General features: G+C 35.6%; 1 protein-coding gene across 2 annotated transcripts in view; it reads right to left on the bottom strand.

Moving 5' to 3' along the window:
* CHRM3 (cholinergic receptor muscarinic 3) overlaps nt 1-23084 on the bottom strand; it is a 512306-nt gene that overhangs the window by 351604 nt on the left and 137618 nt on the right. For both annotated transcript variants that reach the window (XM_036827781.1, XM_036827780.1), the window contains exon 2: nt 19779-19887. The gene's annotated coding sequence lies outside the window, so the exon portion shown is untranslated. The remainder of the gene's footprint in view (nt 1-19778; nt 19888-23084) is intronic.

Genomic DNA, 23084 nt, shown 5'->3' on the forward strand with positions numbered 1-23084 from the left:
CATAACATTTTTTGCCTAGCTGTGTCTTCTTAATGACCCTAGAACAAGAAAAAGGCAAAACTTCCAATGAACATGTATTTCTGTTAAAAATATAGTTAGTTGCAGTGGCTAACCACTGCAATAGATATTTTAGGAAATATGATTCTATTGGCAACCATGAGAACAGAAAATGGTTTTAAATATTTAGGTAATATTTTGCATGGAATAAAGAATTAATTTCTCTGTTTCACTATGGAAAATGGAAAGCAAAGTAAACCTTTTGTGTGTATGTGTGATGAAAACACTTAAGATCTACTCTCTTAGCAAATTTTAAATATGCAATAAAATATTACCGAATGCTGTACATTAGACCCTCAGAACATATTCAATCTTATAACTGAATTATTTGTACTCTTTGACAAACATCTCTGCATTTCCCCCACCCTCTAGCCCCTGTAATAGAAATCTCTTTCTTTATGGGGTCTTTATAAAGAGATTACATTTAAATTTCTTGGGATGATTTTAAAAAGTAAAAATAATAGTCCTACTTACAGGGAATTAGTTCCATTAAAATATTTTTCCAGGTTTCCTCTAGATATGTTTTTTTTTTCTTTCAATTGAACATTCTTTATTCTTTGGGCCATAGAAATGTGACTTTTCTGAATACTTAATGGAAATCAATTTTTTATTTTACATTAAGGCTATTGAACCACATAACAAATATGCTTTCCTTTTAACTGATGGTAGACTAGTTTGCTTTCCTACATTAATTTTTTTAATAGATCTTTATTGGAGTATAATTCCTTCACAATACTGTGTTAGTTTCTGTTGTGTAACAAAGCGAATCAGCCATATGCATACACATGTCTCCATATCCCCTCCCTCTTGAGCCTCCCTCCCATCGTCTCTATCCCACCCCTCTAGAAGAAGTAAAACTGTCACTGTTTGCAGATGACATTATACTATACATAGAGAATCCTAAAGATGCTACCAGAAAACTACTAGAGTTAATCAATGAATCTGGTAGAGTAGCAGGGTAGAAAATTAATGCACAGAAATCTCTTGCATTCCTATACACCAACAACGAAAAATCAGAAAGAGAAATTAAGGAAACACTCCCATTTACCACTGCAACAAAAAGAATAAAATACCTAGGAATAAACTTGCCTAAGGAGGCGAAAGACTTGTACTCAGAAAACTATAAAACACTGATGAAAGAAATCAAAGATGACATAAACAGATGGAGAAATACACCATGTTCTTGGAATGGAAGAATCAATATTGTGAAAATGACTATACTACCCAAAGCAATCTACAGATTCAATGTAATCCCTATCAAACTACCAATGACATTCTTCACAGAATTAGAACAAAAAAATCTTTCAGTTCCTATGGAAACACAAAAGACCCCGAATAGCCAAAGCAATCTTGAGACAGAAAAACGGAGTTGGAGGAATTAGGCTCCCTGACTTCAAACTATATCACAAAGCTACAGTAATCAAGACAGTATGGTACTGGCACAAAATCAGAAATATAGATCAATGGTACAGGATAGAATGCCCAGAGATAAACCCATGCACATATGGGCACCTAATTTACGACAAAGGAGGCAAGAACATACAATGGAGAAAAGACAGCATCTTCAATAAGTGGTGCTGGGAAAACTGGACGCTACATGTAAAAGAATGAAATTAGAACACTACCTAACACCATACAGAAAAATAAACTCCAAATGGATTAAAGACTTAAATGTAAAACCAGACACTATAAAACTTCTAGAGGAAAACATAGGAAAAACACTCTTAGACATAAACCACAGCAAGATCTTTTGTGACCCACCTCCTAGAGTAACAGAAATAAAAACAAAAATAAACAAATGGGACCTAATGAAACTTAAAAGCTTTTGCACAGCAAAGGAAACCATAAACAAGACAAAAATACAACCCTCAGAATGGGAGAAAATATTTGCAAATGAAACAACAGACAAAGGATTAATCTCCAAAATATACAAACAGCTCATGGAGCTCAATATCAAGAAAACAAACAATCCAGTTAAAAAATGGGTGGAAGACCTAAATAGACATTTCACCAAGGAAGACATACAGATGGCCAAGAGGCACATGAAAAGATGCTCAACATCACTAATTATTAGAGAAATGCAAATCAAAACTACAATGAGATATCACCTCACACCGGTCAGAATGGCCATTATCAAAAAAGCTAGAAACAATAAATGCTGGAAAGGGTGTGGTGAAAAGGGAACCCTCCTACACTGTTGGTGGGAATGTAAATTGATATAACCAGTATGGAAAACAGTATGGAGGTTCCTTAAAAAACTAAAAATAGAAGTACCATATGACCCAGCAATCCCACTACTGGGCATATACCCTGAGAAAACCATAATTCAAAAAGAGTCATGTACCACAATGTTCACTGCAGAACTATTTACCATAGCCAGGATATTGAACCAACCTAAATGTCCATCGACAGATGAATGGATAAAGAAGATGTGGCACATGTATACAATGGAATATTATTCAGCCATAAAAAGAAACGAAATTGAGTTATTTGTAGTGAGGTGGATAGACCCAGAGTCTGTCATACAGAGTGAATAAGTCAGAAAGAGAAAAACAAATACCACATGCTAACACATATATATGGAATCTAAAAAAAAAAAAATGGTACTGATGTACCTAGTTTCAGGGCAGGAATAAAGAGGTAGACATAGAGAATGGACTTGAAGACATGGGGTGGGAGGGCGAAGCTGGGGCGAAGTGAAAGTAGCTTTGGCATATATACACTACCGAATGTAAAATAGTTGGCTGGTGGGAAGCAGCAGCATAGCACAGAGAGATCGGCTCGGTGCTTTGCAATGACCTAGATATGTTTTTACAGCATGTGATCTACCTATGTTTCCTTTGTCTATTCTAATTCTTGTATCTTTGGGGATTTTTAACTACTTTTTATACCAGTCCTTCTATTTCCTTATTTAGAACAATTAAGTGTTGTTTTATAAAATGTTACTCATATTCTACTTTACATTAGGTCTCTGGATAATTTTTTCAATGTTTAGTTAATCTTCATTGTTCTGTAAAACCAATTCTAAGTGTTGAGTTCAATACAGTGTACTTTTTATGAATGACATAAGCCGAAATTTGTTTCCTCTTTATTCTATTTGAAGTTCTTCATTCTAGAATCATTTCTAAGTAACCAAGGTTAGAAATATATGTATTACCTCATTAAAGTGTTCCTGACATGGCTAAGCACTGAGCTTCTAAAAATCACTTTTTGCTATTAAATGTTTACAGAAATCTGTGACCGGAATGTCAGCGTGCTTTTTGAACCATTTCCTGCTCTTGTTCCAGTGCTCATGAAAAAGAGGAATGCTTTAGATAAACCAGCTGCTGGATTTCCTACAATAGTAAATTATTCTAACACTCCTATTTGAGGTGATCCTGCCACAGCTTTTTCTCCAGCAGGATTTCCTCATTTTTCACAACTATTTGTTTCCACTTTAAATTAGCTTCCTACAAACAGCCTCTTGTCAAATGCATACCTAGCTATCCACACAGTTACCATAAATAAAGAGACTCTCCAATTCACTACACCCATCTCCCTTTAATTACAAAGTCACAAAACACAACTTTTTCACTGACACTTTGCCTCCGTGTCTTAAAACAGATCACTGCTATAGTATAAAAAAATCAAAATTCTATGAACCCATTTGGAATTCTTCATGATTATTGAGTTACTACACTGCTAAATGCTTTGGATTAAAAAATAGCAATAATGAAAAGTCATTCAAATATCTGGGGAACTAGTATAAAAGTAATTCAGATTTATTTCTAGTTTTTTAGCTTAAGCCATTCTTATCTTTTTTACCTTTCCTATTTTCCCCAATATTGATTATTTTAATGACATTCTGATGACTCTGTATTAAGTTAGCTATCTGAGAAACTAACAGTTTGATGCATGCTCACCTTCCTGATTTGAGGTAAGCTATGTCTGTGATGATCTACTTATTCTTGGAAACAAATAAATATTCATAATTTTGATTATATAAACTGAAAGAGAGAACTTGCACTTGGATAGACCTTTTTATGGTCTCTTTTCTTGTTGCTCCACATCCACCCTGGAATAAGGAAAACATTACCCTTCTTGAGAAGGTAGGTAAGTCTCTGAGGTTGTAAGCATTTCTAGAAGATAATATAAATTCCATCAGTGCAGATTATAATGATGTGATTATATTAATGGCATAAATAAAACATCCATTGAAATTTTGAGCAGCAATTTATTGTTTCTTTGCCCATATAAACGATGAATTCCAGTCTCTTCCATTTCACTACCTGTGAAACTTTACATAGTAAAACAAATATTTGAGTCTGTAGAAATCTTTTAAAGGAATGACACTTGTTTCCTTTAAAAATGCTCTGAATAGAACACTAATATCCAGAATCTACATGAAATTTAGTCATTAAGTCTCAGGAAGTTTGGGTAACAGACACAGACCTTTTCTTCTTACGATGTTGTACTAACAGTTTTTGGGTTTGGGCACCAGCAACCCTGGGTATAGATTTCAGTTCTATGACTTATTAGCTTCACGAACTATAACCTCAAAGGCTGTCTCTTCATCTGACAAAAGGGATAATATCTATCCTATTGTTAGGAGGATCAAATGACTTAAATGTAAATATGTAAATGAAAAACAAATAATGAGGATGGTCCCTAACATTTTTTCTCATTAAACGGGTCCCCACTTTCTTTATACTTTTGTTGCAGAAGTCGTCAGATGCATGTGGCCTAAGGGGACTGGGTCAGAAGTGACTGCAGCTTCTAATGAAAAAGATTTTCAAACTTCAAAATGTTTTGACCCCATATGTAGACACTAATATGGAAATTAAAACAATTGCTTAAATATGGTACAGTGAACTCGCAAAACGGACTTAGGTATGCAGTGTTGGGCAGGGAGTGCAGTAAACTTAGTCCTGCCGTACAAGGGTTGGTGGGAAGGAAAACTGGTATTTTGGGGTATGGGGACTATGGATTAACAGGCAAAACATTTCTCCCAAGGCCAAAGGTATACAAGCAAAAATAAACAAATGAGACCCAATCAAACCGATAAGCTTTTGCACAGCAAAGGAAACTGTCAACAAAACAAAAAGACAACCTATGGAATGGGAGAAAATAATTGCAAATGATGCGACCAACAAGGGATTAATTTCAAAAATATAAAAACAGCTCATACACGCCAATATCAAAGAGACCCACAACCCAATCAAACGGGCAGATGACATAAACAGACATTTCTCCAAAGAAGACATACAGGTGGCCAACAGGCACATGAAAAGATGCTCAACGTCGCTAATTATTAGAGAAATGTAAATCAAAACTACAATGAGGTATCACCTCACACCAGTCAGAATGGCCATCATCATAAAGTCTACAAATAATAAATGCTGGAGAGGGTGTGGAGAAAAGGCAATCCTCCTACACTGTTGGTGAAAATGCAAATTGGTGCAGCCACTATGGAAAAGAGTACGGAGGTTCCTTTAAAAAAATAAAAATAGAATTAACATATGATCCAGCAATCCCACTCCTGGGCATATATCCCAAAAAGATGAAAACTCTAGTTCAAAAATATACATGCACCCCCAGTGTTCACAGCAGCACTATTTACAATAGCCAAGACATGGAAGCAACCTCAATGTCCATGGACAGATGAACAGATAAAGATGAATAGATATGTATATGTATAATGGGATATTACTCAGCCATAAAAAAGAATAATGCCATTTGCACTAACATGGATGGACCTAGAGATTATCATACTAAGTGAAGACAGACAGACAAAGACAAATATCATACGATAGCACTTATATGTGGAACCTAGAATATGACACAAATGAACTTATTTACAACACAGAGCCTCACAGACTGACAGACATAGAAAATAAATTTATGGTGACCAAAGGGGAAGCCAGGGGAGGGATAAATTTGGAGTCTGAGATTAGCAGATACAAATTACTATATATAAAATAGATAAAGAACAAGTTCCTACTATATAACACAGGGAACTATATTCAATATCTTATAATAAACTATAATGGAAAAGAATCTGAAAAAGCATATACATATATATTGTATATATATATACACATAGCTGAATCACTTAGAATTAGTTTGGTTTTTTTAAAATTAATTTATTTACTTTTGGCTACACTGTGTCTTCGTTGCTGTGCGCGGGTTTTCTCTAGTTGCAGTGAGCAGGGGCTACTCTTCGTTGCGGTGCACGGGCTTCTCATTGCAGTGGCTTCTCTTGTTGCACAGTGTGAGCTCAAGGCACGCGGGCTTCAGTAGTTGTGGCTCACGGGCCCTAGAGCGCAGGCTCAGTAGTCGTGGAGCACAGGCTTAGTTGCTCCGCGGCATGTGGAATCTTCTCGGACCAGGGCTCGAACCCGTGTTCTCTGCATTGGCAGGCGGATTCTTAACTACTGTGCCACCAGAGAAGTCTAGCTGAATCACTTAGGTGTACAACAGAAACTAACACAACATCGTTAACTATACCTCAAGTAAAAATTTCTTTTTGACTGAGAACTTCTATTTACACAATTTATAGTAGTAAATCTCCATGGATTTATTCATTTATTTAGTAAATAATTAGTGTCTACCACACAGTAAGCTCTATTCTTGGTTCTAGGGATAGAGCTGTGAGTGAACAAGACCAGGTTCTTTCTCTGCTTCCATGGAGCTTACATTCTGATGAACAGATGTACTGTATAATAAGCCAAGGCATGAGTGTTTAAGAAATGGTACATATATGAAGGAACCACAATGTGGAGGTCTGTTTAGAGTGGCCGGAGTGCTCCTTTTGCACTCAATAGGCAGGAAGCCACTGAGAGAGATGACATCCACTGAATCCTGAACAAAAGGGAAGAGGCATCTGGAGTGCGAGGGGACAGCGTTCCAGCCCACAAAGACAGAAAGTTGCCAGCTTGGCAGATAAAGAGGGAAAGAGGAGGACGGTGGGAGGAGATGAGAAATGGGTAGGTCATGATCATAGGGAGCCGTGACAGCCATAAAAACGTTTAGATTTTATTCAGGCATTCTGAAATCCCCTGCAGCACTGTGAGCACGTGAGTGATCTGACTGACGCGAGAGTGGTCATGGCAGAGCAGGAGAGAAGGGACCACCTAGAGGGGTCCAGGCAAGACTGAGGGACTAGATGGTACTGGAAGAGTCGGAAGAAAGATGGCAGATTCACAATGTGTTCTGAAGACTGAGTCAATAAAAGTTATGGATGAACTGAACATGGGGAATGAGGAAAGAAGAAAAACATCTAGCCTTTGGTCTGGATCCCCTGGGAATAAAGTCTGGAAAAGGGAGATTAGACAGATGGGGGAGAAGCAAGTTTGGGGTTAGGTGGGCAAAATCTACAGTTTTGTTTTGGACAAGTTTTTTTTTTTTTTAATTTTTATTTTCTATTGGACTATAGTTGATTTACAATGTTGTGTTAGTTTCAGGTGTATAGCAAAGTGATTCAGTTATACATATACATACATCTATTCTTTGTCAGATTCTTTTCCCATATAGGTTATTGCAGAGTATTGAGTAGAGTTCCCTGTGTTATACAGTAGGTCCTTGTTGATTATCTAGTTTATATATAATAGTGTGCATATGTTAATCCCAACCTAATTTATCCCTCCCCCCACCTTTCCCCTTTGTAACCATAAGTTTGTTTTCTAAGTCTGTTTTGGACAAGTTAATTTAGGCATTCAAGTAAAGACACCTATTAGGCATTCAAGTAAACACACCATCTTTGTTGCATGGAACCTGATCGTCAGAAAAGGGATCAGAGCTGGAAATGTCATCTGAACGTAGACACAGTCAAAAAATGTATGCAAGGATGTTAAAGAAAGTTGTAATACAGAATGAATGAAAACAAACTAAATTATCACCATAATATGCCATAAATTATGATATAGCCATACAATATAATGTTATGTAGCCCTTAAGTTATCTTCTAGAATAATATTTAGAGGCATGGAAAATGGGAATGTACTATTATACTTTTAAGAGGAAAAAGGTACAAATAATGTGATCCCACATTTGTATACATATATATAAATTTTAGAAGACATGAATATAAAACTATTTGAATAGTTACTTTGGAGTTTTTCATTGCTAAGATTAGAGGTGTTTGTATTACTTTTTGTATTTTTTTGTATTTTCAAGTTTATAAAAATATGGAAAATTAATGGTCATAAAGACAAATGTCTTTAAAAATATCAGTTAGCTTATGAGTTACAATAAAACAGCTGAAGGTACTAAAAAAGATTTAGCAAAAATAGTTTAACAATATTTCATTTTGTAAACATTACTGTAAATTTATTAACTAAGAAGTATTGATATATATTCTAATTAATTTGCTTGTATAATTATATCACTTAACAATTTTTACAAAACAAAAATTTTCTATGTTTTGTTCCCGTTCTTTGCATACATAAATGTTTGGTCCCAGAGAATTTTGCATACAATGTGCCATACTTCACCATTTGTACCTTTTATTATGAATAAGTGGTATATAGTTAGTTCATCCATCACTCTTAAATTTACTTGGAAAAATGCAATGTGACATCCACTGCTGTTAATTCCAAAACAAATGGACTGGGGCCATGAAATGTTTTGTTTCCCCTTAATGGCTGATTTGGATGCCACACTGGGAATGATCAATTGTGTGAAAATTGGTCCTGCAAGGACAAAAAGGGGGAAAGAGTGGGTAAGGTATATCAGAGTCACTGGGCTAGTGTTATATATATCTGCAGTTAAGGAGTTAATGCAATATCTTCCTTTATAAAATATACATTCCCATGACCATCCAGTGAAATGTAACAATATAATTAACTCAGGCACAATAAATGTTAATTAGCTTCCTGCACTAACAGTAATGTCTTATTTACCAAATTAACCCAATCACTGTGCTGTCTTGAAATTCTACCTAATTTTTCCTGAAATCTTATGAAGGAAATCTTATACTTATAAAAATCAACCCCTCAGAATTTGGTGGTAAAATCTGATGCAATAGTTTAATACGTCAGTTGTTGGCATTTAATTAAAAATGTTTGACTGTAATGAAGAAATTAGGGAAAATGTGTTATACAATGGTATTCAAGGTCAAGGTCAAAGTTAAGCTGAAACCCAAGATTTGATTTTAAATATAAGTGTTTAGATAAGTATTCAAGCTCATATTAGAACATTCTTTCCGGAAATACACCGTAGGGATACTCTTACCAGACCTATGAATTGGTGAATCCATATAAAAAGATCATAACCCAAGTTCAGAGCTTTCACTGGTTATCAGTGGCTTTCTACAGACAATAATAACGTAGACAAATCGCTTTGCTTATATGATCTTTTCACAGGTTATAAAACTCATAGTCTTAGGGAAAGAAAGGAAAAGGAAAAGTGATGGAGAATGGCTGTGACCGTTCTTAGATGCTTCTGAGACAAGAATTCACTCAGCCCATATTTACTGAGCACCCTCCAAGTGTCCAGCACTGTGATAGGTTCTATCTAGGGTTACCGTGGAGAACTGACAATACTTCTGCAAGAGAAGCTCAGAGTCCAATTAGGGACAGGAGGATGGACATACAAACAGCGAAGGATTATCAGTTCCCTACATACTTAGTAAGTAACAGCAGAGGAGCCGACTCAATGTGACTCAGTATTCTTACATGAGGCAAAACCTTGACCCATATGTTGAAGGATGTGTAGTTATTTTCCAGGCACAAGAAAAGGTGAAGTTATTCAAGGCAAAGAGGAGAACATGCGTTAGTCCACTGGCCCAGTTACACAAAAGACTGTAACTTATGTAATAGTTTAGAATGCCAACCCAAGTTCAAATGTTTGGTGCATGATAGGGTGTGGCTGGATACATTTGGAGTATATCTTGAAATCAGATATTGTAGGGCATTTTATTCTCATTCAAATGTGTCTGGATTGTAAATTTCAAGGCAAAGGGAGTATGGCTACAGGAGATATTTACCCAAAGAGTAAAATATTCAGATTTGTGTGTCAGAAAGAATCCCAACGGCAAGGGCAATGACATGCTAGTAGGGAGTAGTGCTGGAGTCAGATAGATATTAAAATGTTTATGGCCACAATCTAGGTATAAACTGCAGGACCACATAGTAGTCATGGCAAAGTAAAGAAGAAGATTGTTTTAAAGGCTATTAAGTGATGGAGTCACCTGGATTGGTCACTCATCTTGATTAAAGAGGCCAGGGAACTCAGAAAATGACTCAAATTCTAAAGCGTAACTGCATGGTGGCAATTGCCAGTAATCATAATAGGGTTTAAGGGAAGAGAAAAAAGGTGAAATTAATAAATAAATTGGCATTTGGACTCACAAAATTGTAGTTCTTTTTAGACTACCATTAATTCATTGCTTCAAACAGCAAACATCTAGTGAGCACTTCTTCCAGTTCTCACTATACTAAAGTTGGCTAGAAAGATGAAGACACTGAGAAACTAAAGAGCTACTATCTAAACTGACAGAAAAAAGTAAATGAGGTGAAGATTTTGAAAATGTATGAGTTACAAAGGACAAATTACCCAAGAAAAAAGGCTAAGAATTTAAGGGGATTAGATTAATAACACTGGTTTTCTGTTTTGACTGTGACCCTCAGTAAAAAACACATTTTACCATGTAAGTCAGGCACACATGTATATACAAGTTATTAAAAATAATTATGGAATATAGTCTTTATTATATTTCATTTTAAAATGCTGATGATAACATACTAAATTGATTTTATGATTGATTCTTAGGTCACCCCTGAAGTTTGAACAACACTGACAGAGAACTTAGATGGCAGGACTAGTTTTGTTCAGCAGCCAGCTAAACAAAGAAGTGGGGGTGTCAGGAACAATGTGATCAAGTTGCCTTTCTCACCTTTCTCCTTAGCAGGAAGAAGAGAGTCTGAACAAAGGAAGAGGATTCTCTCTCTTAATTATCTTTTCCTTACTCTGCACAGCCCTTGAGGGCCCCCTAGCCCAACACATGAAGGAAAGAATGAGATTAAAGTCCATGACCCAGTTACTTTTTAAGATTAAAAAAAATAAACACTTTTATTAATGTATGCTAAACTTGTAACTGATCTCTCAAATTAATAAGCAAGAGCATCATTCAATTCAGCTAACATTTATTTGCTTCTCCTATGTGCCCTGCTTTGTGTTAATTTTCCAGGGAGAGCTATAAAAAAAACTGAAATAAACAACCTAGAACTCTTTATATATACAACGGTTTTTCTTTGCCTTAAATTTACCACTTCTACCTTGCAACTTACGTGCCTCTTCCTTGTGAAAGGTGCAGACGCAACCCTAACCTAAGTAAGGAAGCCTCTGACATTACCATAATCTGTTTAATGTATTTTAATAGGCTTAATATTCAGAGTATTTCAGTCGATTTATTTTTCTGCATTATTTGATATGATTATACAGTCTGACACTCAAAGAAATTCAGTTTTAATTACTCTATTATTCAAGTGCTACATTTTGCAGGTTGTTAGTACTTAGGGTAGGGACCCAATGATAATCACTTTGTCAACAATTTTTACTTTGGCAGACATTTCTTTATTTTTGCTCCCTAAATGGAGTAATGAAAAACAGCAAAATTAGCACGGAGGCACTATTGGCGTTACGCCACCTCAACACTCTTTTTACCCCATCATCAAAAAGCCATTAGACCTTATCATTTGACATTATTTTCTAACCTAGATTTTTTAAAGAAACTAAATTCACAAATGAATTAAGAACAACTACGAAATCTTTTGTGGCACATTTGTGTATCAAGCACTGAGTTTTACATCAGTGGCATGAAAGCTGAATGATCTTGATTTGAGAAAGTCACCAAAACCATGTATTCAGAGTTAAAAAGTAGGTAAGTTTTCAAACATGAACCTGTGCTTCATGGAAAGAAAGAAAGATTTTTTAAATGACTGCACTGTTATAAGGTTTTTCGTCTTCCCCCAAAGGAATGGTCTACTTTATCTATCAATGCAATCAAAGTAAACAGAGTTTAATATCCACTTACTTGCTGAGCTTAATAAAGAGGTCATTATATTGTATCCAAAAACCACTAAAAATGACTGACACACTGTCCAGTTGGAAAACTGGCTCATAACAGTGAATGCACGGCTGACGCTTTGTTTTTCCAATTTTTGAATTGTTCCTTTTGTCACAAGCACTAGGTACACATCCGATATTACACTTCTTATTAAATAACCTGTATGAAACGACTCTGGTTCCATAACCAACTTTCGTGCGATCAGGTAATACAAGCACAACAGGCCCGCATTATTCCGTGTTTCAACACAGAGAGGACTTGAACTTCGATTAAAGAACAAAAAAAATTTAGAAATCGCTTCTCTTCCTTCAGCGTAATTTTTCCCCCTTTGGGTCTCACAGGGTTCAAGTTTTCTGTCCCCCATCAGCCGACTGCACTCTCAGTGCAACCTGGTGATGTACAAAATAGTCTCGGGGATTTCTCCTTTAGATTCTGGAACACCTACAAATATTCTTAAAATGAATAAAGAAAATAAGATAGCAAACATATGAACTATTTAAAAATAATGACTGAGATATGTTATCAGAATTTCCCTTTCTGGAAATGATTAAAATATGAAGTTTTGGTGAGTAAGAATTTCAAACTCTGTAATCTAAAACTTAGAAAAAGTTCAAAACAAGAATTCTTTTTGCTATAGAAATGCTTTAGAAAAAGTTCAAAACAAGAATTCTTTTTGCTATAAAAGTGGCTTTTATTTAAAATTAGATTTATTACTATTTGTATATACATGTATTTAGTGATATATATCACTCTCTGTATAAATATATGTGTATACGTGTGTGTGCACATATATATATATATATGTATAAACGCACACATATTCTATTCTACTTCCTTTCTTTCCACCACCTGCCCCTCACTCCCCAGTGGCTACCTAGAAATATAAACTCCATGAGGATAGGAACTTTGTTTATTGTTCATAGCCCAGGGCCTACTACATAGAAGGAAGTCCATGAATATTTGTTGAATGAATACATGGGATACCTAAGTTCTCCAGTTTCAAATATTTAACTAACATAATTTAAAACATGACTTTCTTTTCAGGTAATTTAATCCCCTTAAATTTCAAATGACTTCCAAATATTATAATTATCTTCATTATTAAAAAGCAGGTGCTTCTTAATTTAAAAAGCACCTGCTTTTTAATTAAAAAAAACAAAACAAAACACTGCTTCTTCAAAACTATCTCTGCTTCCTAGGTATGTTTGGTATTACATTTATACTTTCTTCGTTTGGGTAAACAGATCAGTTGAGTGGCACATCTAAGGGACAGTAAAACACTGGTGATCTCGGTCCATCATACAGATAAGCAAAATGTGAGATGAATCAACAGAAGTCTTTTCAACTAATTGAGCTGAAAAGAAAGAGTTCATGTGAAAGCATTTGGTGGGATGTTAGTGGATATAAGATGCTTATTGAGACCAAGAATCTTAGTCTTCATCTTGTGGAATCAATCAATTAATGCTTCCACACACGCTCATACCATGGTATTGACGCTGACCATTAATGTGAAAAAAATAGAATGTAATAAAACTTGTTAAATGAAGATATTATCTGACTTCAAGGATAAACTGTTCAATCTTAAAAATGGTTAATGCGTTCTCCTGAAAGACACCTGCCTGTATCTGCTTGAGGACATGTCTCTAATAGATACAGATTCTCATTTTTATCCATATCAATTGCTGGAGAAGGATAGAAGGGGAAATCTTCAATTATAATGTTATAAGCTATTTATTCTTCAGGATATTAAATAAGCATGACTTAAAACCTGAAGCATATTATATTTTCAAAATTAATTTTATTTTAAAAGTAAAATTAGTTTTCTAATACCACATATAAAATATTATGTGCCTCCACATTTATGTATCATTCTATAGTGGTGAGGCTGTCACAAATTTAGGTTATATAAATATGCATATAAATCGGTAGGGTACCCTGCACATTATACATCTCCTCCTTTGTAAAGAGAAGATAAAGCCATCCTTGCAGAGCTGCTGTGAATATTAAAGGATGCCGTGCAGTGAAACCCCACTGCACAGTTACTACCTTAGTAGATGGTGGCCATTATCAGCGTTATCATTAAATTTCAACATGCAACTCTAGGTCCTTTAGCTGGAAAGAATGTCAGAAAATGGTCACCAAGTTACTGTAGTTTCAAGACTAATACATAAAATAGAGACTAACAAAGTTATCAGGAAACAACCTGGAATTCTGTCAAATGTTACCTTTGGGTGCAATTTTAAAAATTCCCAGTTCTTTGAAGAATATTATTCTTGCTGCATTGCTCTACCTACTTGAGCATATCAAAGCTTGCATACTGTGATAATACCTACATTACTCCATTATATTTCTGCTTACATAACTGGATGAATATTCTTAATATAGGATTCATTCAAACATTATGCCCTTTTGCTTAAAGCATGTCAAGCTAAAATAGCTCATGCACTGAAAACTGGAGTACCCTGTCAGCCCATTTTCCTCTCTTAAAGATGTCTTTATTAGCTTAATGCTTTCCACTTATCTGTCTACAGCCATCTGTGAAAGCTGAATGGCTTGAGATACCCTGTGCTACTTATAACTCTACCTAGTCAGCCCATTTTGACTCTTCTGTGTATGATTGATGTACACTAAGTAACAAAGATGAGAGTCAGAGTGTTTCCATACTGATTTGGTGGACTTAATGGGCTTTCCTGTTAAAATAGTAACTATTCAAGAATATTTAACCTAAACAATTTTAAGTCCTCCTCTGAGTGATATACAGTTACCAGAATAAATTTCAGATAAAATTTCAGTTGGCTCTATAACAAAGGTTTTGTTTATTGACTTAGAGGGGTTTTGGGGATTTGGTTATTTTTCCCTCTATGTTTTTTTAAAAAACAGCTTGAACCTATAGGAACCTTTGATTACACTTGATATACCTCTCCTCTCTCAAATAAAATTAGTAATTGACACCTTCTATGAACATATGAAATATATATGTGTGTATATATATACATATATGTAATAATGTATTATATACAATTAATATAATAACATAGAACCTTAAGAACTGTTTTATTGTTGTCTTATTAATTTACATGGAGGAAATCATGCTAACCTCAGTCAAGATGAGGTCAAATAATTCTCACCATTGTTGAAATGTTGTTCTAAAAACAATATGCTTAATGATAAACTACTATGGAAGTTAGTAGGGTGAGTTACATTTTCAAAATTCCTGTTACCTTTGGCTAAAAATGTTTAAATGATATAACCATCATGGTATGCTGAAAGTGGCCACTTTTCATTTTTCTGTTTATACTTTTTACTGACTTACATTAATAACAATTTTACTGAATAAGACAAGGAGTGCCCTCAATAAACCAAGAATGTAACAGGAAAGATGGATACTGCTATAGACTGAACGCCACCCCAAATTCATATGTTAAATCCTAATGCCCAATGTGAGAGTATTTGGAGGTAGGGCCCCTGGGAGGTGATTATTAGATGATGAGTGCAGAGCTCTCATGAATGGGATTAGTGCCCTTATGAAACATAAAAGAGGCTCAAGAAAGCACCTTTGTCACTTCCACCAGGTGAGGACACAGCAAAAAGATGGCTTTCTAGGAAACAGGTCCTTACCATACATAAAATCTGCCAGTGACTTGATCTTGGATTTCCCAGTTTCTAGAATTGTGATTAAATTTCTGTTGTTTATAAGCTACTCAGTTAATGGCACTGTTTTAGCAGCCCAAAGAGACAAAGACAGAAATGTCAACCAATTATTGCAAAAGAAGTGTATGTGTTCTATCAAAGAGGCATGTATACAGTACAGAGGTTAAAGAAAAGGAGGCAACAGTCAATTTTAAGAGGAGGATTAAGGAAGTTTTCATAGGTGGCAGAGCAGGTAAAATGAGTTTGGAAGGAAGAATCAGAGTTTGATGGGCAGTATCTGCAAACGCTAGGAGGCTTGTGGTGTCACACAGGTAAGGCTGGGGTGCTTCTAGGTAGGGCTTGGCCAACAAACAGGTGGTCAGCAAACAGGTGGAGGGGATCTGCAGCAGGCAAATGAGAGGGGGCCACATAAAGCCCCCCCAGGGCACTCACAACTCATCTGATTCCACTTCTGGTGACTCTGCAGCAGACATTCAACTTTAATGGGCTCATCGTCTGCTTGTCCTCGAATACCTCCTGCTCATTCACAATTGTGAATCGGAGGCTTAAACTGTTCCCTTTATCATGATGATGTTACGCTTAGACTTATAGCCTGACAAAGTCTGCCTGTTGTTAAAGTCCCACTGAGAAACACTTCATCTAAATCTATCTCCAAATTACAGGTATTCAGTTCTGAATACCCGAGGTCTCCTCCAAACTCTGGTACTTCTCTCTACTTTTTAGAGATATTGTTTTATGAAGTACTAGACTGACATCTAAGTCAGACTCCTTTAGAAGGAGACATCTAAAGTCACGAACAATTTTTAAGATTAACTTCACAAATCTATAATGGTCACGGAAATAAGGACACATAAGCATCTATCTGTCCAGTAGGACTGTGTCACGGTCATCATGACCGTGCTTTTTCATTTTATTACATCCTAAATCCTAATATGAGAGGTCAAAATGTGAACGCTGGCCACATTAAAGGACTGCAAGTATGGAATGAGGCGGGGCCCAGGAGAAGCAGGACAGAATAAGCACCATGCTCATCTCTCACCCAGGGCCCCAAGCAGAGTCAGCAAAGCAGCAGTCCAGCCTAACACCACATCCATGGTTTGTGGGCTCCTACCCAGGAATCCACCTCCAAAACCTTTACTCTCAAAAGCCTCCTCCAGAAACATGATTTTCCATGTCAGGCACAAACTCTATAAAGGCTAAAGGTATTGCAGAAATAAGCAACAAGAATAAAAGGGAGTGTGCACACAGAAGCATTCAATAATGTTATAATCTGAGTTACAGACAAGTCACATTCCATTTACATGCAAAAGACTCTCTGGCTGCTGATTTAGATGGATACAGAGATGGACTAGACCCAACACCGCCATTGTTTCAGATGGTTTATAATTAACATGTGACAGAAAGAGACTGAGCTTTCTGTTCTGACTGATACATGGCAGCCAGGCAATCCACTCTTGGATTATGGCCCCAGCTTATCAGTATTTTCCACCTTGGAAACAAATCATGACTCATTCGAAAAATGCCACCCATTCCAACCACCGAATTTTGTCCAATACAAACCCAAAAGACAATACTTTAAATTTCTTCATAACAAGAACAAGTATAGAGTCTGTCTTAGAGCATAGGGTTATGAAAGTGGAAGTTCAAACCCTCCCTCTCCATTGTTTTGTGACACATATTCTACATTTCCATCTCCTTTCTTCTTTCTTCCCTTTCTTTCCAGAAAGTCATTTTAAATGTGGTAACAGCCCAATCTTCCTAACAAATTAAATAATGAGCTGATGTTCTCTGTTAGGCCGAAAAAAGGCCAATGGATTTTTGTCACCTTTATTTTTTAAATCAGGATGCCGTATTTGTTATGTTTGTACTTGTAATTTGATTTAAATTATTGTCTGTCTTTTTTGAAATTCTGGACCTAACAAAGCAAATCCTATAATTGAACACATTTCTAGAAGTCCCCTAAATACAACATATTGCAAAGACACTTACAGAATCAGAGAATCTCTCATTTACATTACTTTATAATTGCATTACATAGTAATTTGCAATTGTACCTTCACAATTCCCAATGAAGGTGATAGCTACCCTTTCTTGCCAGATGCTGTGTTCAACCAGCCTAACAAAAGCATTATGGAGTATATTTTAATTATTTCCATTTTATTTCTCATAAACCGAGACTTCAAAAAGTTCAGTAACTACTTTAGATTTCACCATTAATTCATAAATGGTTTTGAACCTAGGACTTTCTGATTCCAAAATCTATAGTCAGCACCATAATCCCATGCTCATCCAGTGAATAATAATCACTAATGCTGATTGGTTACTTACTAAGTGTCAAACAGTGCTCCTAAGTGCTTGACCACATTAACTCATGTAATTCACACAACAACCCTATGAGATAAATACTCTTATTATTAGACCCATTTTACAGATGAGCAAACTAAGGCACAGAGAGGTTAAGTGACTTGTCCAACACTGCAAAGCAGGAAAATGATGAAATTGGGTTGTAACCCCAGGCAATCTGACTCTACCACTCCCCGCCCCACCCCTGACCCCGCCACCATACTTACTGACTACGCTACAATATCAGCAAGTGAATGTATGTTACCTATTGTTAAGATTTTTGTTTCACTTATATGTAAAAATTTTATTTGTGTAATAAACCATTGCCTCTTCAATGGTAATCATACCTAATTTCTGGAAAAGAATTTCCAAACCAGTTTTATTGCACTGACTCGGTTACATAATAATTTGTTTAATTTTAGTGGAAAAGTCTTTCTCAATATTACTAAATATAGTTGCCAAGATGTTCATTTACAGTCTTTTATTTTAAACAGGCTAGCTGTATTCTGTTGGCTAAAGAGAATGGTCAGATGAAGTGTTAAAGAGATTTCAGTAAACAAAAAAATTAATACATTAAACTGAAGGAGTAATATCTGATCGAATTTCTATGTTGCTCCCTTAGGAACCTGAAATTAAATGATACATAATAAGTATCTAGTGTATCTTGTCTCCTCCAAGAATAAAACACCTAAAAATAAACTATAATAGAGTAAACATCCTGGAGATCAGAAGTAGAAACCTAATTATTATGGTTGGTGGGGATTTGTGTGTGCAGTGTGCGTGAGAAACATGTGTTTTTTCATATTTCATTTAAACATAACTTTCTGAAATACAAAAAATAATTGGGGTCATGAGTTAATGTTAAGTATAATTTTATCATTTATCTCTTAGGTGAATAACAAATAAAATATTAGACTCTATTAATTAATTTAAAAAGAACATTGTGGTCACAACTTTTTTCCAGCTCCCTACTTGTAATAATAGTCAGCCACAGATGATATATATTTTTATGGGGTTTTACTGTTAATAATTTCACATTCATTATCTTATTTGTCCTTTAAATTAATCTTGTGAATTAGGTAAAGCGGAAATTCTTCCTCTCATTTTGCAGATGAAGAAACTGAGCCCTAGAGATTTAAGGGACTAGCCAGACGATAAATGTTGGAGCTGGAACTAAAATTAAGGGAATTGAGTAGAATTTCCTCTCAATGACACCATAAACAACCTATGTCAATTACCCGTACGATACTTGTGTAAGTGAAAGTATATTAGATACCCTGTTAGACAAAACTGCAATAAAATTGAACTGTTTCACAATATTAAACTAAGTAAAATTTTCAGGCTTACACTGATTTATATGATATTAAAGAATCAAAAGACAATGAAACTTTCCATTGACTTTTTCTATTCAGTTAAAAGAGAGGCAAAATTCTACACTTCTAAACTCTGCCTATTTAGATACATATATATTACCATATCAATATGCACACATATACATAATAGATACATCTAAACCTATTTTTTCCTTTTGCAGTTGGTTGGTACATAGACTAAGTCTAGCCGATTTCATAACAGCAAAACAAACGCAAGTATTTTGTACACTTCTTGCAAGGTAAGTGCACACTGTGTTGAAGATCTCAATATATAACCATGTAAATGATACTGAATAGAGAATACTTACTAGTGAGGAGTCTTGGTGGTGTACATCATGATGGGAATGGGTACAGTTCAGGCAATCCACAGTCCACTGAGCAACTCATAACTGAAATCAGCGCCATCACTGTTCAGACCTAAACAGGCACACAAAGAGATGACAGTCAATAAATACCATTTCATACCATTTGTACGAGAGCATCTTTCCAACCTGCAGCATTAAAAAAAAAAAAAAAAAAGTCTGACAAGCAAGCCAATGAAAGGGCTTTAATTTAAACACCTCTGTTTTCTATATTATGAGTAGTATAGCAGTGGAAACACACTGTGCAGTCAGTAAAGAAGTAATAAATTTAGTGATTATGTAGCAATTAGGAAGTAATAAATTTAGTAATAAACTGGTATCACGTTACTGGAGGCTATAAACTTATCAACAACAAACTAAAGCAAAAAAATTAACATACTCTGATGTAAATTTTTTGGGGGGCGGGGCTATGTGCTGAGCATTTATAGCACATCTGTGTATGAAATTTCATTTAGTCTTGACAACAAAACTGCAATGTAGGTAATCTCCTCACTTTACAACATTTAGGGCTTAGAGGAGCAGGGCAGTTGGTCCAAGTCCCTATTCTATAGTTTACACTTCTTCTCCATATCATGTGCAGGGTGCCAAGCACACACTTTTTCCTATGCTTACTTGTGCTCCATGTAAATTACGATATGAATAACAGATACCAAGAGGATTATATAAAGACGTATCTTTCTTTCCCCTGTAGCTCCCTACAAGACAAGCACTGTATTCTACTCATTTTTGTATGTCAAAATGTAAAGTGAGATCTTGTTTTGGGATACAGAACCTGACACACACTAATATCTGCTGAGTAAATAAATGAATAACAGCAACAACAAAAGTAGGAATTGGCATATATCTTTTGTCTCAAGTCACACTTTTCGCTTTGTCAGTCCTTTCATTTACTTGCCAAACTTGTCTTCCTGTCTAAAAATCTAAAAATCATGTGAATGAAGTTCAAATATAATCATTCAAAGAATTACAAACCAGTCAGTATTCAGTTTAATTTAGTTCAATTGGAGAGGTTTGTGAAGAACAGCAAAAGGTAAAATAACAAAAATTTTCCAGAGAGGGAGAAAAAAAAAAAAATCCACCTTTCACTTCTAGGTCAGACATCAGCTGGCTAACAAAACCGAATCACCTTTCCTGTGGTCAGATCCTAACAGAGGAGAAAACTGAAATGACTAAAGACTCCAGGTAGAAACTTCATGATCATAGGAAACTAAGAAGTGCTGCTTTGGACTGGAGATGCTGCAGAGAAGCAGCCAGACTGGAGACTCTGATGGTCAGACCCTAATTTACCCTGCAGACCAACAGCGTCTCAGCACCCTGCCTATGTATAGCAGGGGCTGGCAAACCATAGCCTGCTGCCTGTTTTGGGGTAGCCCGTGAGCTAAGAATGGTTTTTGCACTTTTAAATCGTTGGAGGAAGTTAAAAGAATCATATAAGTGTAAATTATTTGAAATTCAAATGTCATAGTCTATAAAGAAAGTTTTATGAGAATGCAGCCACAACCACTCATGTACATATTGTCTCTGGTTACTTTCATGCTACAACAGTAGAGTTGAGAGGTTGTGAAAAAAATAGTATGACTTGCAAAGTCTAAAATATATTTACTATTTGATCCTTTACAGAAATCATTGGCTGATTTCTGGTCTAGAAAATTGTTAGTTCTCAATTTGGAGGGGATGATACTAGAGAAAGGGGCTGCTTTAGGGTAGATTGGAAGCAGGAGGTGGGAATCCACTTCCCTACATAGACCCATGGACAACGCAATATTACGAATATAGCAGGACTTTTTCTGGGGGCAGTGGGGTTCTTCCCTGGAGGAAGCACCAGAAAGGAAGGTAAATTCAGCCATACTCAATCTGGCACACAGGCTGGGCCAATGAGGATGGATGCAGAAATCTGGCTACCAGGATGTCATTTTTCAATATGGCAGAATGAAGTTCACATGAAGGAAATCAAATCTCCAGGGCTCTGATTCTCTTCCCATATGTGCCAGCCTCAAGAAAGGCAGATAACTTAGATAACCAGTTTTTTTTTTTTTCTGCTGTAGGGCTTCTTACAAGAACAAACAGAGAAACCCTAAGCAGGTAAAAGACACTCCATCTATCCTATCCCATAGAAGGGCATATTTTTTACATTGTTAAAAGTATATGATGCTTTATTGCTATAATAAGTATGAAAGTTATGCTGATATAAGGAAATATGTACATAAATGCAGAATACAAAATATTACATATAGATTCATTAAAATTACAGGCAGTTTCACATAGGGTAGCTTAACAAAAATTAGAAGACAGTCTGATACATATAATAAAATTGTGCGATTACAGGTAACTTATTTGCAGTTCATCAATTTATTTGAGAAAGTGCAAATTTGCTTGAGTTCAAATTTATGTTTAAAAAAACATAATGTATATACATTTCTAAAAGTGGTGATAACATTCTAGGCCTTCTCCACATTTGAAAGCTCATTTTTTTCTCCGAGCAAGATAATACATTACTATTGTTTCAGTAAAGAGCTGTTTGTTTGTCCATTTATTTATTTTGCTGTTAGGAATGGAAACATTTAGGGGCTGATTTAAAAAATAAGAATGACTGAAGTTTTCTTGGAAATGGAGTCATTTAAACCATCTATTCTAGTTAAAGCAGACATAGTTTACTTTAATATTTCCCAATTAGCATAAGCAATCAACATATGATGATGTTAACTCCTATACACAAAGGTTCTACATGTATATATCATATATATGTGATACATATACACACACATATATATGAGAAAAAGAGAGAGCTATTTCAGCAGAACCTCAAAAAGAATAGTGTCAAAAGTTATTATCCAAAAAAGGGTAAGAATATTTGACAAGAGCAACAGTTGAGACTCAAAAACGTGTGTATTTGTGCTCAGACAGCTATCTGAAAACTAACCCCACCAGAGGCTATCCAGCTCACTGCTCGCTTTAGTTTCAGACTTTCCTCTGAAGGCAGTTCTAATCAGTGTCACCCACTCCCAAAGCAAATAGTGTTCTTTTATTCTCATCGCATTATAAGAGAACAAAGGTACAAAAAATTCAAAGAATTCTGTTTGATCAAAAGCACCTTTTATCAGTGAAAGCGCAGGAAAGTGACCTTGATTGCATAGCTATGAAACCTACTCATCTAGGAATCAGAAGCGTCTCCTCCTGTGTGAGTGGGTGGCTTCTCTTCCCAAAGATGATTATGTCAAGGGTTTCATGCCTGATTTATCCATGGTTTGAGCA

This window comes from Balaenoptera musculus, chromosome 16, assembly GCF_009873245.2.
Source record: "Balaenoptera musculus isolate JJ_BM4_2016_0621 chromosome 16, mBalMus1.pri.v3, whole genome shotgun sequence".
NCBI classification, from domain to species: domain Eukaryota; kingdom Metazoa; phylum Chordata; class Mammalia; order Artiodactyla; family Balaenopteridae; genus Balaenoptera; species Balaenoptera musculus.